The sequence below is a fragment of the Amblyomma maculatum genome, chromosome 5 (genome assembly GCF_055883805.1).
Source record: "Amblyomma maculatum isolate TAMU_Amacu chromosome 5, ASM5588380v1, whole genome shotgun sequence".
In the NCBI taxonomy this organism is placed as follows: Eukaryota; Metazoa; Arthropoda; class Arachnida; order Ixodida; family Ixodidae; genus Amblyomma; species Amblyomma maculatum.
The window spans coordinates 9,178,056-9,196,422 of record NC_139348.1 but is presented as its reverse complement, the minus strand read 5'-3'; the positions used below and the strand labels follow the sequence as shown (position 1 = coordinate 9,196,422).

General features: G+C 45.5%; 1 protein-coding gene and 1 long non-coding RNA gene across 10 annotated transcripts in view; both read left to right on the top strand.

The window, feature by feature from the left end:
* The window catches only part of LOC146187733 (beta-hexosaminidase subunit alpha-like), a 709,199-nt gene that overhangs the window by 651,262 nt on the left and 39,570 nt on the right, over window positions 1-18,367 (top strand). The gene's annotated exons all lie outside the window — the stretch shown is intronic.
* Window positions 13,095-18,197, top strand: LOC146187735 (uncharacterized). 4 transcript variants are annotated; one of them, XR_014707412.1, is made up of 4 exons: window positions 13,095-15,511; window positions 15,745-15,810; window positions 17,581-17,760; window positions 17,878-18,197. It is a non-coding gene; the product is annotated as an uncharacterized LOC146187735 (long non-coding RNA). The 4 variants fall into 4 exon arrangements; XR_014707413.1 differs by having other exon boundaries at window positions 17,581-17,724; window positions 17,878-18,195; XR_014707410.1 differs by lacking the exon at window positions 17,878-18,197 and having other exon boundaries at window positions 13,100-15,511; window positions 17,581-17,872.

Here is an 18,367-nt window from a genome sequence, read left to right as displayed (position 1 = left end):
GGCAACCGGCGACGTGTCGCCCTTCCCCATGGGCGTCGGCAGTAGGGACGGACAGTTTGATGTAGAGCTCTGTTTCCGGAGTGTGGTGTCTCGTGCTGCAACACTGGATAATTTTGCGGCGTCTTGAGACACAGTGCAACGCGATTGTCGGCTTTCTGGAGTTGGCAGCAGGGCTTGGCGAGGGGTCGTAGTTGCCTTATTGAGCCTGGTGTCACCTGAAAATCTTGGGAGTGAATTCTGGGAGGCTCTATTCGGGAGACACATCCGACGGCGGTCTTGCAATACAGGAGACCGGCTTTGGTGGATCAGGTCCTCTGCTTCCGCAATGGTCGGGAAATCAGGGGATGCGGGTGTCCTGGCGTCTTCATTGTTTTTCTTGGTCTCCTCAAAATAGCTGTCGGCTATTCGGGTGCTGTGCTGCATCGTGCGCCGGTGGATCCTCTCTGGTGCTAGGAGATGATCTTGCCACGGGGAAAGGCAGTGTCGTCGAGCACTGAGAATAAGGTTGAAGATGTTCCAGGCGAGCACCGAAACGCCTCCAAAGCTTGGGTGCACTCCATCAGCAGCTAGAACCCTGGTCGCGGGGAAGGCTTTCAGGTAGTGATAGAGGTAGAACACGTTTTACTTTGAGCGCCCAATTCAACCAGTTTGTTGTTGAACAAGATGGCACGTTGGTTACATTTCTCCACCATCCACCGATTTCCGGAACTTCGTCGGCGATTAGGGGCCCGCGGAAGTACTAATGTGGAATAAACCACCTTTATATCAGGCCGTGAGGCGCGGATGAGCTTTAGTGCTTCCTCATAACGAGCGAGGGCAACATCAGTGCTTGTTCGGTAGAGGTCGTTGGTTCCCAAGTGAAGAATCAGTCCTCTAACACTGGGGGGCACAAAGTCCAGGAGGTTTCTCACCTCGGTGATCTCGGCTCCGGGTTGCGAGATGAAGGCAGGTGCGCGCAGGCTTGATGCTTCGAAGAGGTTGTAGAAGTGTTTGGTCTGGGAATCTCTAATTAAAGCCCATGTCGGCGCGTTGAGTGGAAATTTCCTGAAAACGTTCCTTGAAGCGTTAGTTTCAGCCATTGAAGAAAACAGGTTGCGAGAACATAACGTACTAGACTGCTAAAAGAGTATATAGCGAAGTATACGCTTCATTAAAGGAAACATTTTTTATTTTTCATTTTACTCGACGTTTCGATCGGAGACCGATCTTTCTCAAGAATGAATCTTCTTGGATCGTGTTGCCGCTTTTAAGCGTTTGGACACAGACCACGCCTGGGTAGGAAAACAAAACGTGAGAGACAGACGAAAGAGACAGATGCAGTAGGGAAGGATGATGTCCAGGTGTGCCATCCCAGGCGCAGCTCTGAGCTCGACAGGCCTGTCGAATTGCGCTGACATAGGTGCCTGGATGCATAGCCTCTGCTGCGAAGGAATGCGGGCTATTGTCACTCTTCCTGGCCATGACGGCCGAAGAGTGGGGGTAGGAAAAAAGAGATCGCCACAATCGTTGCCGCTGCAACTGAAAAAAAAAAGGCGGGGGGGGGGGGGGTGGAGGTGGGTAAAGAAGGGTGTTAGCTTAGAAAAAAGTCCGAAGCAAGCGAAAGAAAACAGAAAGGGGGGAGGTTGGTAGGAGGTAAGTGGCCCTGACAAGACCAGAACATACAAACAATTTGGCATTCAAAAACAGTGATGACCTCAGACGACTTGGCTAGGGGTGCTTTGGGCATTACAGTTGGAATTTTCCTGTGTTCGTGACATCGGAAGAGAGGACAGGACCCCCTGGTTTTCGTTTAAGCCCTGTTGTAGAGTATTAAATTTAAAAATGAAATATGATTCTCGTTGTTCGCGCTCACGAGTGTTTTTGAAGCCACTCTGTAATATTGTGATTTTAAGATGATCGAACTCATGTCCTTCCTTGCGAAGGTGCTTCGAAAGGGGGAGGTTGGGAAGGGTTAGAGCGTACGAGCGGTGGTTATTAAATCTCATTTGGAAGGAATTATCTGTTTGGCCATAGTACTGTATACCACAGTACACAGTCCTTAAACTTAACACTTTTGAATTAAACAACTCATACTATCTTCAAACTAGTGGTACAGCTATGGGCACCAAAATGGCTCCAAATTGCGCAAACATATTTATGAGCAAAATTGAGTCCAACTTTCTGTCCTCATGTGCAATCAAACCAATTTTTTACAAACGCTTTCTGGATGACATATTCATGATTTGGGCCGAAACAGGACAAACTCGTTAAGTTTATCGCCTCATTCAACAACATACACCCTATTATCTCTTTCACACACCTACTCAACTAGTAAAATCAACTTCTTAGATGTTCTGGTTCGAGTTGAAGAGGGCGCATTAATGACTAGCGTTTACAAAAAACCAACAGACAGACAACAATACCTTCACTTCAAAAGCTGCCATCCACGCCACTGCAAGACTTCAATCCCATACTCGCAGGCTATCAGATTCAAACGCATTTGCTCAAAATCCGTAGATTTTCAAGAAAATGCTAATCGCATGCGAGAAACACTAGAGAAACAACACTACCCGCCCTCTATCATCGAAGATGCCATCAAAAGGGCTGCAATAAGTAATCTTCATCACATCCTTGCGGAATCACAGCCAACACCACAACACTGTAATCTCATTCTAACCTTCGCAGACAATATCCCGAATATTAACAAAATCCTTAAAAAACATTTCAATATCATAGAGCAAAGTCGATGACTGTCCAAAATATTCTCGACGGCTCCTCAGGTAACATACAGAAGACCAAAGAATTTACAAAACCACGTTGTCCACTCAAGTGTCAATAAACCGAGACCTTTGGGTTGCGCGTCATGCGGAAAAAGCCGATGTCAAATCTGTAAACACATGCAGTCCACAGCCCTGGCTAAAAGCACCCACTCAAATTTCAAACATTTTATACGAGAACATTTAAATTGCGATTCTAGCAACGTTGTTTACATGCTCGAGTGTGGTGACTATGGTATGCAGTACATTGGCCAAACAGATAATCCTTCCGATTGAGATTTAATTACCACCGCTCGCACGCTCAAACCCTTCCCAACCTTCGAAGCACCTTCGCGAGGCAGGATATGAGTTCGATAATCTTAAAATCACAATATTACAGAGTGGCTTCAAAAAGACTCGTGAGCGCGAACAACGAGAATCATATTTCATATTTAAATTTAATACTCTACAACAAGGAATAAACGAAAACCACCGGGTCCTGTCCTCTCTTCCGATGTCACGAACACAGGAAAATTCCAACTGTAATGCAGAATGCACACCTAGCCAAGTCGTCTGAGGTCATCACGTGTTTTGAATGCCACAGTGTTTGCATGATCTCGTCTTGTCAAGGCCACTTACCTCCTACCCCCCCCCCCCTTTCCGTTTTCTTTCACTTGCTTCCGACTTTTTTCCAAGCTAACACCCTTCCTTATCCACCTACCCCCCCCCCCCCCCCCCCCCCTCTTTTTTTTTCAGTTGCAGCGGCAATGATTGTGGCGATCTCTTTCTCCCTACCCCCACTCTTTGGCCGTCGTGGCCAGGAAGAGTGACAATAGCCCGCATTCCTTCGCAGCAGAGGCTATGCATCCAGGCACCTATGTCAGCGCAATTCGACAGGCCTGTCGAGCTCAGAGCTGCGCCTGGGATGGCACACCTGGACATCATCCTTCCCTACTGCATCTGTCTCGTCTGTCTCTCACGTTTTGTTTTCCTACCCAGGTGTGGTCTGTGTCCAAACGCTTAAAAGCGGCAACACGATCCTAGAAGATTCAGTCTTGAGAAAGATCGGTCTCCGATCAGAACATCGAGTGAAATGAAAAATAAAAAAATGTTTCGTTTAATGAAGCGCATACTTTGCTATATATATATATATATATATATATATATATATATAGCAAAGTATGCGCTTCATTAAACGAAACATTTTTTATTTTATATATATATATATATATATATATATATATATATATATATATATATATATATAAACTTGAAGTAGGTGACACACGGTGAAAAAACAACACTTTAATCCGACGTTTCGGCCGGGGTCCGGCCTTTTTCAAGGAATTCCTTGACAAAGGCCGGACCCCGACCGAAACGTCGGGTTAAAGTGTTGTTTTTTCACCGTGTGTCACCTACTTCAAGTTTATGACCTACGGGACCCATTCGAGCTTCAACCCCCCCCCCTATATATGTATATATATATATATATATATATATATATATATATATATATATATATATATATATATATATATATATATATATATATATATTGATACAAACTATAGTCGACGACGAAGCGGAGACAATCAGTGGCTAGTTGACGTAGACGATGAAGTGGTTGCTGGTTGGCGTAGACGACGAAGTTGGTTGCCTGGAACCACGCTCAGACGGCTGCTCGGACCGCTCTCGGACTTCGTCAGTCTTCTAGGCTCAGGTCGTTGCCTGGACGTTTGGCGCAATACCCGTTACAGTCTGGTGGAGTGCGCTGGGTATGCTTTCCCACGTTTACACGCTTCACGACGGATCTGACTCCGGTCCACAAGCGACTCAGTCGCCGCCTCCGCGGACAGTCTGCCTGAGGTTGGGCCTCTTTCCACCCCTAAGAGGATCACGCAACCGCAACTCTCGAGCCACCTCGACATGGCCACTGATCCCAGGCTCTCAGCTCCGATCCTTTGCCACCCGCCGCGAACACCACCAACTTTTCACGGCGACGTCTTCGATGACGCTGAGGATTGGCTGGAGACCTTCGAGCGAGTGGTTCGCTACAATGGCTGGAGTGACGAGCGAAAGCTATAATGTTTACTTCGCCCTAGAAGGGTCTGCGCGTACGTGGTTCGAAAACCACGAGGGTGCCCTTACCACCTGGCAAGCATTTTGCCGTGAACTTCTGACCACCTTCCCCAACGCCGACCGCCGCAAGAAAGCTGCAGCTGCACTTCAGTCCAGAAACCAGCGGCCAAATGAAAGTGTGCGCATGTACTGTGAAGACATGACCCATTTTTTCCAGCGCGCAGATCCCAATTTGAAAGAGGAGAAGAAGCTTCGCCACCTCATGCATGGCGTCAAGCAGGAGCTGTTTGTGGACCTCGTTCGCAGTCCACTGCGTACCGTTGCTGAATTCCTCGCGGAGGCAACGACCCTGGAAACGACGCTCCAACAACGGCCCGGCAGTACAACCGAGATGTCAGCAGCTTGGTCCCAGATGTTTTTAGCCGTGCCATGGAGGCGGTGCGGACGCCTTACGTGACCTCATTCGGTCGGTTGTTCGAGAGGAACTCTAACGTTTCCGTCTGCCTCAGAGTGCGCCAGTGACATCACTGACCGAAGTCGTCAGAGATGAAATACGCCAGGCTGCTCATGAATTCCCGGTCACCAACGTACTGCAGCGCGTCGATGAAATGCCCACGGACACATCCGTTGTTCGTCAGGCAGCTGCCTGCGATCCTGTCGCTACCATGCCTTCACGGGTCGACGACAAACGAACGTACGCGTTCGTTGCACGTCAATCAGCTGCCTGTGGTCCTATTGACCCGACACCGTTGGTTAGCCACATCAGTCCGTATGACGCATCGGTTCAAGCTGTGGTGCCTCAATTCTGCTAGCTTTGTTCTTAGCAAGGCTGGCTAAGGCCCATTCAACCTCACTCTGCAGGATGCCCGGCTCGAGGTCAGTAATCAGCTAACTTGAACCGGGGCCTGTCTATCTTGGTTAGCCCTACACAGCAGAACTCACGACTTGATCGAGTTTCGTAAGCCCCTCCACCACGACAAAACAGTGATCCATGAAAGGGTCTGGCCCTTTAGTAACAAGCAAACCATGTGTATATATATATATATATATATATATATATATATATATATATATAGCTAACTTGAACCGTGCTAAATTGAACCAAGGGTTACAAAATGTTATATTTTAGGTAGGTCAGTGCAACGAGTTGCATAAATTGCCAGACTCCTTGTGCACCACAGGCAATTTTTTTGTTTCGTAATTACTTAATTAGCTAATTATGGTAATTTATCTAACTTACTAAATATGCACCTTAGACCAAAAATGTGAATTGGAAAGTTGTAGAGCACGTTTTAAAACCCCCATTCCATTAAGTGCGATAAAGAGTGTCACGTGAATCCTTTTTTTTTCAGGCTCAAAAGAAAGCCCGCGAAATGCAAATAATACCACGTGACTAGCGCATTGGAGCGCCACGATTTTGGTGCTCTCAGTCGTGGTTTGAGCGAACGAAATCAGCTGCGGCCGTGACCTGATGGTCCCGTTGCAGTGGCTGGCTGAAATGTTGGCGATGGTTGGAGCGAGCTCACCCGTCGCCACCGAGATCTTGGCAAGACCTGCGCACCCCAACAGCCTACGTCATGACAGGCGGTTGGCAATAAAGTACCAGCAAATGAAGGTGCGAGCGCGAATCTGAGTCGAGTCACATGATGGCGTCTCGCCCCTTAACCCAAGCCTGTACACGCAGATTCAGTGGCTGGTACCTTATCGCTCATCCGCTTGTCGTGACGTTGGCTGATGGGAGAGCAGGTGATGCAAAGGCCTAGTTAGAATCTCGGTGGTGTCGGCTCGCCGCGCTCGCTGCTACGTACTTGCACCATCGGCATATCGGCCTACCGCTTTAACGGGGTCGAGGAGACACGGCCGCAGCTGATTTTGTTCACTCAAACCACGACTGAGGGCACCACAATTGTGGCGCGCGGATGGTATAGTTACGTGGTTTTATTTGTATTTTGCGGGCTTTCTTCTGAGCCTGGAAAAAAAGATATACGTGATGCTTTCGTTATCACAATTACTGGAATGGGAGTTTCTGAAGGCGCTCTCCAGCTTTCCCATTCACATTTTTGGTCTAAGGTCGATATTTCATAAATTGGAAAAATTAATATATTTGCCAATTACGTAATTGCAAAACAAAAAATTGCCTCTAGTGCGCAAGTAGGCTGGCAGTTTTATGCATTTCGTTTCATTGAGCTGCCCTAAATATATTATTTTGTAACCCTTTGTTTAAGTTACCTGGGACACCCAGTATATATTGTAGCGTGTGCCAAAGCAGCCGCTAGGCGGCTGCTCATCGCGAGTCTCGTGCGCGGACTTGAAGAAGTGGCCCCATGGCGTTCGATAAGAAGAGACTGAAGTTGGCTGCTGTCTCTCGGTGCTCTGGACCTGCTCTCTTGTGCCTATTAAATCAACGCCCCATTAAAATCCAACCCTCTGGTTACGAGCTTAAACGGCTACGTGACAATATATATCTGCAGATAATTGAAAGGAAAATGAGGGGCTCAGTATTAGAGTTTCTAGAGGAGCTCGCAGTCCCGAGTCTAAAGCAAACGTTGTTGAGTTTTTTTACTGTTTGGTTGTTAGTATTTGACAAGAATTAGTCTTATGGTGATTATCGTGATAAACAATAATAAATGAAAAGTGGAAGGAAAAACAACGCGTTGATGGTTTGATTCGAACTCACGACCTCCGAATACCGCGTCCGGTGCGTCCAACTGAGCTACGTCGACGGCTATGCTACCTTCCACTTGCTTGGGTATTTATGTTGACTAACCGAAACATGGATGGATGGATGGATGGATGGATGGATGGATGGATGGATGGATGGATGGATGGATGGATGGATGGATGGATGGATGGATGGATGGATGGATGGATGGATGGATGGATGGACGGACGGATGGATGGATGGATGGAATATAAGAGCGTCCCCTTTGAAAAGGGGTGGAAGCAGTTGCTACTATGCTCATTTTCCCCCTATATCTTAATTCTTGTTTTTGAGTGGTTACGCATACCATCATTGTGTTTATTGAATTTTTGTTTCTACATTACAAACATTGTCACTTTTCTGCTTTTAAGCCACCAATCTTCCAGTCGTTTTTTTGCTAGCTTCCCTCGCTGGTTTATTCACCCGGCCACTGGTATCTCAACCCCAGAGCTACAGGAAGTGATACTGCGCCTGTATCGAATTCCGGATGGATACCATTACATTCGAGTATAATATGGTCAATGTTTCAGTGGAGTTACCACAGACTGCACATGCATCTTCTTCATTGTTAAATTTCTTTTTGTAGCCGCGTGTTCTAAGACACCCTGATATAGCTTCAAAAGTAGGGCACTGCCTCTTCAGTTATCAAAGAAATCTTCCTTCCTGATCTGCATTTTCCACTTTCTGTATAATTCCACACTCTGTTTCTTTTCCATCGAATTTATCCAATTTTTACCTTCTGTGTTTTTCACCTGTTGCTTAATGCTCTTCATTTCTTCGTTCTTGTGACTAGCATACTTACTAGTTAGTTTCCTAGTTCTTTTCCTCCATTTTGAGTCAACGCTTTTTAGGTACAGGTATTTAAATACTTTAGCTGCCCATCTGTTACTGTCCAATTTCCTCAGGCGTTCCTCATATAATATTTTACTCTGAGCTTCCCCTACTTCGAAAGATGCCCAGCCCATATCTCCCTGTATTGCCTCATTTGTGGTTTTGCCGTGGGCACCCGGTACTAATTGTCCGAAGGCTCTCTGATTTATTCTTAATGTCGACTGTACCTCTGATTTTAGGTACAAAAACGCATTTCTGAAAGTAAGCCCGGGCACCATACTTCCTTTCCATATACCCCTCAAAACCTCATACCTACTGTATCCCAACAATGCCCTATGCTTCATTATCACGGCATTTCTTCGCCTTTTTGCCTTTTTGATTGCTCATGCTTTCAAATGTATGCCAATCCTTCGTTTACCCATACCCCCAGATATTTTTATTCTGCTACTCTAGCTATTACATGGCCTTGAATTTTAAGACCCTGATCAGTTGAGCCGTTGAAAATCATCAGCCCCAACTTAACTGCGCTGAAACTGAAACCTAGAGAGTCCCCTTCGTCTCCGCAATACTTAACTAGAGTTTGCAATTCTTCCAGACTCTCAGCTAGCAGCACAATATCGTCTGCATACATCAAACCGGGGAGGCGATGCTCTACCGCCTTTCCACCTAATCTATATGACAGGTTAAAGCCTCGGTTACTGTCTTGTATCCTCCGTTCCAAGTTTATCATATAAAGCATGAACAGCACCGGTGATAGAGGACAGCCTTGTCCTAATCCTTTGCATACTTTGACATCCTCCGTACTTCTTATCCCTTCCCATGTAATTTCTACTCTGTTATCCCGGTATATTTCCTGTAGAAACTCTGTTATCTCATAACCGATACCTTCTTCTTTTAATATGTTCCACAGGAGTTCCCTGCTTACGTTGTCGTACGCCCCGTTTATGTCCAGGAAGGTCAAATACAAAGGTCTATTTTCTACTCTAGATATTTCGTTGTATTGGGTAACCACGAACAGACTATCATCTAAGCGCCTACCATTTCTAAATCCGTTCTGGAGTTTCCTGAGTATCTTGTTACTTTCTACCCATGCTTGCACCTTTAATTTCACCGCTTGCATGGCCAACCTGTACATAACAGATGTTATGGTAATCGGCCTGTAGGATGCTTTGTGCATCCTTCCTCATTTCCCTTTATAAATCAAATTCATTTTACTCTGCCGCCAGCTGTCCGGAATTTGCTTATTCGTTATGACTGTTTCCAAATCTTTTAACAACGTTTCCTTACTTCTTGGACCAAGTTCATTAACCAGCTTGATCGGAATTCGATCTATTCCAGTAGATGTGTTTTTAGGAATATTTTTTCTCTGCCTTTTTCCAGTTTAGATTGGTCAGTTCTAGGCTGCTTTGTATTCTGATATCTTGTATTGCTTCCTGATTTGCGGAGATTGCCCTATCGTCGCTCTTAAATGACTCGGCTATAACTTATGTAATGTAGTTCACTGCATTGTCACCTATTAAATAATTTCCCTTGTTAACTTGAATCCGATCGTGCTTTCTTTGATTCTTTTTCCCTAGCCAGCTTATATGGTTTCAGATTTTTCTTGGTCCGCCTCTAGTAGCATCGTGCATGTTAGCCTCCAGCGATGGGTGGACTTCTTTATTTTACTTTGGACGAGAGCCTGTACATTGTCTTTTTTTTTTGTCGGTATGATTCCCATTTTTGGTCGATTTCCTCCCTAGATACCTGTACTTTCTTTGCCTCTCGGTGCTCCCTTGAAGCGGTCCGTCGTTATTCAATAGCTTCCCTGATTTCTTTAATCCACCAGCTCCGTGGCTTCCTCTTTCTATTCCAGCAGTTTGCTACTTAAACCTCCCTAATTTTCCTCCTTATGAGTTGTTCTACCTGTTCATAATCCCTGTCTTCCATGGAGCTTTTCTCTATTGCTTCCTCTATGTCTGCTGCTATCTGCGCTATTTGATCGCCGTTTAATTTTGCGTTTACTTTTTGCCTAAGTTCCATTTCTCTTTTCATCAAGGGCCCCATCTGAGGACTAATACCCTAGTTACACGGCCATCTTAACCACGGTTATGCTTAACCGCGGTTACTGAACTTAACCACGGTTAACCGCCAATCGCGGTTCGCTGCTGTTACACAGCTCACCGCCGTTCTCGGTTATGGCGGCCCTTGCCCATTACGGCGATCGGCGGAACGAAGCTGCATTTACAAACATCCTATTTATATATGGTGCCCGGAGTGTCGTCCGACGAGGCGTGAACATCGCGGTCAAGCACCGCACGATGGCAGCACCTCCTCGACCGCCGTAAACACCGCCGCGGCGGTGGCCCCTCCTCCCGCAAGCCGTACGCGAACGACACGGCGTATCGCTAGCGCCGATGTCAGAAATAAAGCGACCAAAATTTGTTGATGTCTGTAACACTGCGCAGAATATCAAGAGTGAATCACTCTTGATAATGGTTGACCAGCGGCAAATTGCTGGTAAGAACGATAACCGCGACACAAGCAAGTTTTTGCTCAAGCTATAGCTGCCGCCCGTGCATTGGGCTCAACCGCTATGCTTGTGCTAGCTTTGCAGTTAATGCGTCGCCAAAGTTAATCATATCGTTCTTTTACTATGCAGAATAGGATTCACAAAAAGTTAGTTTTGTGAGTAGACCATTTACGAAAGCGTCGATGAATTCCAAAGCGCCGACCGCCGCGGCTTCGAAGCGAAACAAATTAGCCCTAGCTACGACTAGGGGGTTACGCACGGCGCCGTCGTTCGCCGCGCTAGCGCGCTCCACCGCCGCGGTAAAACTCGGCCTGCTCGCAGCAGCCAATGCTTCAAGCGTTGCGAACTTGTGCACTTGCAAGATACAGGTAAGGCCGCGCATATATATAGTCGGCAAGGCCAAGGAAAGCGTTGGGGATATGGTACTTAATGTCTCTTTTTTTTTCTTCTACTTTGTGTTCAATTATATTTCCCCTAAATAGATTACATTACTAATTTCTGTGGTTATCCAAGTAAACATTAAAAAAAAAAGAGACATAATGTACAATCCCCAACGCTTTCCTTGGCCTCGCCGACTGTTGGCTTCTTTCCTTCATGTATCATAACGAGCACCCTCATTTCCCCTTAATTGATCTGCTTGTAGCTTACGGGGGTCTCGGTTCTGGCAGTCTTGAAGCCATAGGTAGCGTAAGAGGGTTCTAGCACAGCTTTCGCCCTCGCTCTTGATCACGTTCTACGTGACGCTGGTGGTAACAAAGGACATTCCACGTCCGCTGGTATGGCTGAGGGTGGGGGTAGTGAACACTCTCAAGGTTCGTATACAGACAACATAAATACCCAAGCAAGTAGCAGGGGGAACAGCGGCCGATCAAGCTCTGTTGGAAGAGCACGAGACGCGATATTCGGAGGTCGTGGGCTCGGTTCCCGCCATCGGCACGTTGTTTTTTCTTCTGCTTTGTGTTTATTAATCTTTCCCCTAAACAGATTACATTACTAATTTCTGTGGTTATCCAAGTAAACATTAAAAAAAAGAGACATAAAGTACCATCACCAACGCTTTCCTTGGCCTCGCTGACTGTTGGCTTCTTCCCTTCATGTATATATATATTATGTTTCGCTCAGCGACAAGCCCCGAAAACGATTCTGCATGAGACAGGACGGAGCTTCAGTACGGTGTCGCTGCGCTGTCGGCCGTAACCGATGACTTCGGGTGGCACGGTAGGCAACGGCCATTCTATACGCCTGTCTTTAAACGTGATATAGTAGGCAAATGAGTAGAAGCAGACCCGCTCGTACGCGTCGCGCAATCGGGCGCCGACGAGCAGCCTCCGTGCACAGACGCCGCCATAACCTCGGTTACCGACACAAACCGAGGTCGCCAAGCTCGGTTTGCGATAACCGCGGTTAAGGGTGTAACCATGGTTTGGTCCGCCATGTAACATGGATTAACCACGGCTTCACGTAACCCCGGTTAGCATAACCGCGGTTAACCCTGCCCGTGTAACAAGAGGCAGGGTTTATGATCACTTCCTAGACTACACTCCCCTTCTTGGTCTATTTCCGTTTTTGTGACCTTGCTATAAATTCTCTGCGACATTAGACAGTAGTCAATGGTGGTCTGCCTGTTGCAGAATTCCCACGTGATTTGTCCTTCGCATTTTGTTTCTCTATTTACTATAATTAGGTCGTGTCGCTCAGAGAAATCTGGCATTAGCTTCCTGTTACAATCTGTGTATCCATCCAGATCGTCGATGTGGCCGTTCATGTCCCCTAGCAGAATAATATCGCCCCGTCTCCAAACTGGCTTATATTGTCACTGAGAAATTCAACGAGGTCCTTATTTTCTTGCCTGCATTGGTGTATTCTAAATAAACTACCCCTGTCCATGTCCTGATGCCGGCAATTGTCCCTGATACCCAGATATGTTCTTTACAAGATGACTTTATTTTTTGCCAATTTGTTCCCTGATGTATCAACATACCTACCCCTCCACCTTTTTTTTCCGTTCTCGTTCTGTTGCACCCTTCCCAGACGTAGCCTTCTATAAACGGCGGATTTTCTAGATCCCTGAGATGAGTCTCGCATAGAGCGTACACACATATTTTGCCATCCTTCATCTGCTCTTCTATCTCTAGCCATTTCGCTCTTTTTCTACCTCCTTGCATGTTTATGTAGCTGATCCTGTGAGCGTTCCCCAGCGCCACCCTTGTCCCTAGCGGCGGACGTGGCTCATCTTATAGCACGTGATCATTAGGGAAGGCGGCAGCTGTGAAAGAGCCCACTTACGCTACCTTTTCGACCTCCAGATTGTCAAAACCGAGACCCTCGCAAGCTATTATGCAGATAATTGAAAGGGAAATGAGGGGATCGTTATTACAGGGTTTAAAGGAGCTAACAGTCTTGATCCGTAGACCAACAGTCTACGATGCCAATGTAAACGCATAGGGATAAGACATTTTTTTAGTGTTTTGTAGTTGATCTTTATCGGAATTAGTCCTGTGATATTAGTTTACAGTCGCGTTTGCACACTTGCCTGTTTACAATAGCGCGCGATTATAATTCCATAGATATGCCGCGAATTAATTGCTCATCTGGAAGAATCGCTTCGGTGTCACTTTAAGCAGTGACGTAGCCGAAATCGGTAAATGACCTACAATGGGGTTACCACAAATAATAATCTTATTATCTTCCTCCGTTCGCGCTCTCTATATGTAAAGGGCGACAATGAATTGCTTCTATAGATAGGGTTACAATCAGCTCAGATGCACGCAAAAGAAAAAAACAAAGCTGCTATGCATGGTTCATAAACAGGATGACATCTGCGGCAGGCTTCTTCTAACGGTACGGTTTGTGCGAAATGCATTAACCTACGCCGCACCGCTCCGTGTTCCCGCTGTGACCAAAAAAAAAATCGGAATATGAAACTTTGCAGAATTAAAACAAGGAAAAGACACGGAGATGCATCGCTTAGCAGCATGCCTGTTTTAAATCAGCCGTTCGTTCTGAAGAAGCTAGCCCACATCACGAGCTGTACGACAGGCGGATTTTGTCTGGTGAAAATCAGTTGAATCTCCAGAGATTCGTTCTTACGTATACAGATGCAAGTAATGCGCGAACGTTTTTAGAGAGATTTAGCTTACCGGAGACGTATTACGTCTCCCGGAGACGTACAGACGTAGACGTATCGGACGCCTACTGCGCATGCGTGAAAACTGCCGATACGTACAGGCGCTGGAGACGTACTCCGGAGACGTATGCCGCGTGACGTCCAGCTTGCCGTAATCTCGCGAGATCTCACGAGATTTCAGCAGCCATGGAGCCAAGCCGCCAAGCTAAGCCAAGCGCCGATGGGATGGTGCTACGAGTGCTTGTAGAGTGCTGCTGTGCGCAACGGGCCACATAGTTCTCCCGTTTTCACATTGGCGTCATCAAATGCTGTAAACCCTTGCCCCGGCCGTGCCAAGAAAACATCATGCGCAAGCGTTTCAGTGCGGCGGACGACCAGCAAGTAGCTCGAGATCGCCACCATCCTGTGCATACACAGTACAGCGCAGGGAGAAGGCGCCGTCGAAAGAAGTTGCAACGATTTCTAGGGATCCGCCGACGGCGAACGAGCGCTCGCTCCGCTGCGCAATGAAGGCGTTCGCAAAGGCCTTTGCAAGCCATCCAGTGTCAGAAAAAAAAAAAAAATGATTCTGGTAAGTCACTACTCACTACCTTCTCTGTTCAGACGATCGGACTGGACAGCGGACTGTCCGAGCGGAACAGTTAGTTATCATATGTGACGAAAACGGCACTTTCGGGTAGCTCGGAATGGCAGTGACTCGGCGCCTGCCGATCGCGTGCGCTCCGAGTAGGAGTGGTGGTGGATGATGCTTTTTCCCACGATACATACGGCCCGCCCGTCTGAACACCGCCTAGTCGATTGCTGGGGAATAGCAGCGCAAAGTAAAAAGCCACTTACGTTGTGCGAATTAGATACATGATATTTCAGCATTTTTGCTAAGCATGGCTCGAGTTGCATAATATAATACACGTCGTGTAGCTGCTTTTGTTTACATGTGCATGTAAATGTGCACAGCCACCAGGAGCCACAATAAATGAAAATTGTTTGCAAGATGATTTACTTTATCTTCTCAGACAATTGTCTGGCACCATTAGCTAACAGCACATGCTGAATGCAGTGCCAAAGCCAAATATTGCAAGAGGTCATTTATTTTATTATTTTTTTTCCCCCAAGCTTATGAACTTGTGTCCCTGTGTCAGCACGTGAAATGAAGTGCGCCAATATTTTATGCTGTTGGACAAAACATTCAGGCACTGGAAGTCCTATTAGCATTTACAAGTCGCAGAGGCTGAACTGGTTTGCTCATTGTGTTATAAAAACACCTGAAACTTAAAAAAGGATCCTTGTTAAGGACCATTGCATTGAATGAAGGCAACAGTGTCTGCGTCGTGGCACTTTTCTAGTGTCCTGGCGCAACTTTCAGCTGCACAATTAGATCCTGTATTATGTTGGCAAGTTAATTACCAATCATCTGTGTCTCATATGGTTATTCCCTTTCAGATGAAAATGAGCCTGCAAGTGCCTGAATGACATGGTGCCCAGAGAGACTCATGATGATGAAAGCAATCATGACAACTCCCGGAATAGTAAGCGACAACACTTCTTATATTACTTTCTTCAATGTTCTTGTTGAACATGTTACAGCTATTTACAAAGCACTGCAATGTTCAGTCTTGATTCTCTTACTGCTGTGTACAAGGTCTAGCCAGAGTGCTAAAGTAAGCTCGTGCATGTTGTTATGCGCCGGAAAACAGCCCAAGATCTCATGGCTGCAGAAATAATTATTTCTTTCATTTGTTTGTTTGCTTCCATGGCACAGCCACAAGTCTGCACAGTGTGGAGCCGCTGCCGTCAACACCAAGCCTGCAGTCAGTGCCCCTGAGGGGTGAGGACATATTTACGTTATTTAGAGCAGCACCAATTTGTAAAAAGTTTTATTTATCTCAATGCCTTAGCAACTTACTATAGTTTAAAACTCAAGACTGCTTAGTACAACTGCACTAGAACCTAGTTGTTAGCTTTTGCATTCATGCCAAAACTATGCAAGGACCAGCAGCAGCAACAGTGCATTATACAAAATGCAATGGCCTATGAAAGCAGCGGTAAATGAAATAAATGAGTAGGAAAACAAATTATTCACAAATTTTCATGTTCATGGTGCACACTCACGAGACCATCGCAATACTTTGTGTATTGTTATGCTTGTCTCACTGTTTTGAACCTACACTCCATTTGGTGGCATGACTGAGTCTTCGGTTTGAGAGAAGAATGACGTTTCGAAGATGAGAGAACAAAAGCAATGAAATTTGATTGCACTTCTGCAGACTTATGTACATACTTCAAAGGTCTTAACAGCAAAAGGTCAAAAGCAAGTTCATAGCAATGATAGACTATTGAGCCTCTTGCCCAGGGCCGGTATTTTTTTACTCCACAAGAAGCCTTTAAACAATCAATCCAGCCCTCTCACAGAACTTTGGCCAATAAAACATGGCACATCTCTCTGGGTCAATCAGCCAGTCAATCAAACAGTATTGGTAAGCAATGTTCCTGCAGTCATACCTTGGGAACAAGCGAGGAGACATAGAAACTTCCATTTTCACTTCGATAGCGTTGCAATAGTCGAACAAGGAGTCTGTCTGCCAGAAAAACACAGGGCATGTCTGATGTCACATACAGCGAATCAAAACAGCATCTGTAGAACTCAACTCCTAATGGATCAGTGTAATGGTTTTATGGCCATGTCCCTTCTCCCAAACAGCCACCGTATCTTCCTGTGCGGTGTGCCCTCAGGCATCCCTCTCCAGAATGTATTCATCATCGGGCAAAGCGTGGGAAGTTCCCACATGCTTTTTCTTTTTGCGGCTTCACACTTTTGTGTGATGTTTGCCTGGACGCGTGATGCATTTCTAGCTCTTAGGTCATTGACCATGACCTAAGAGCATAATGTGCATAATCAACGCAAAAGCTCAGAAGTAATATTTTATAGAGACATTTCTACCGCAATTACCCATTTGGTGAATTTTATTTATCCTCAAGAAAAGGATGGCAAAATTATATTATTGTTTACTCCACCCTCCACTGTGGTCTTAATGCATTGGTTGATGTGAAAAAATGATTCAATTTGTTTTCAATGTGCATCAGAAGGAGCGTTCACTGACATAAAATAACATCAAATACCATGGAAAATCTTTTGCATATGCCAGCAACAGGCAAGTCCTAGTATAGATTGCTGTTGAACGTGACACTTAGTATTCTCTGCGAGCCTACAATTGTAATGTTCCGACTCTCATTGCTGACAGCACGATTAAAAAGAAAATTTCTTTCTGGGAAAATAATTAGCGTTGTCTTTGAACAATTTATATTAAGTTTGTTTGATTGAAGCCACAACAATAATGTTAACAGGAAGGCTTTGCTTTGTCAACGTGTCTGCATCTGTGCCGGTCATAATAGAACAGTCATCTGCATGTGGTGGTGGCAAAACTAATAAATATCCAACAGGCGCAAGATAGGTGTCAACTTATCCGCAAAGATGACGGCCTGGAGTCCTTGGACATGGGCGACGTCAGCTAGTCGGATTAGACCTAGCAGAGTTTCAGGGCGTGAGCTCGACAGTAGTTTCCCAAAATTATTTTTTGTCTCTCGATTTATATTTTAGATTTCTGGACACGCTCATATCATATTTACCAGATCCACCCTATATATGTACGGGAGCAGAATGGAGCAAATGGAGCGGCAATTCCACCCCCGATAGGTGCATTCACAAGAGGAGACTGCTGCACTTCTGTGCCATGATATAGGGGTATGCCATATGCCCAGACATTTCATGAATAATCATGTGCGTAGTTATTCACTGCAATACCAGCTGGAGAGCAATATTAAACAACCTCCAGCTTTCTCATAACAGCTTTAATTTTACAGTAATTTCTGTGAACACTGCACCTTTTCATTCCAGGAAGGTAAAAGAATACAACACGGATTTTTTATGCAGCACATGGTGAAGAACACTGCCCCATGTGAAGATGGACGTGTGAAGATCAGCTGGTGAAATCTTGGCAATCAGTTGACAAGATGCTGATTGCGCTGATGAAAGAATGAAAGTTATTTATGTTGGCACTATATCACATTGCAGATAGCACCAGTTTATTTTCTCCGAAACTCTCTCGACCATGTTCACTTTGCCAAATAAATCCCAAATACATTTTTGCAACACAAATGCTGTCAGTGTGTTTCTGTTCTTGCATTTTATGGTGCATAAGTAGCTAAGGCTACAGTTTCGCAAATACAGGTCTAAAATTATCTGCAAAGGGCATTACACTAATTTTAAATTGCATATTTTAAGAAATATTTCAATTGTTAGAATTGTAAACATATGCAATGACTCGAAAAAAAAAAATATGTGCACAACCTCTCTCAAGTGAGCCTCAGCTACAATGTTGAAAACA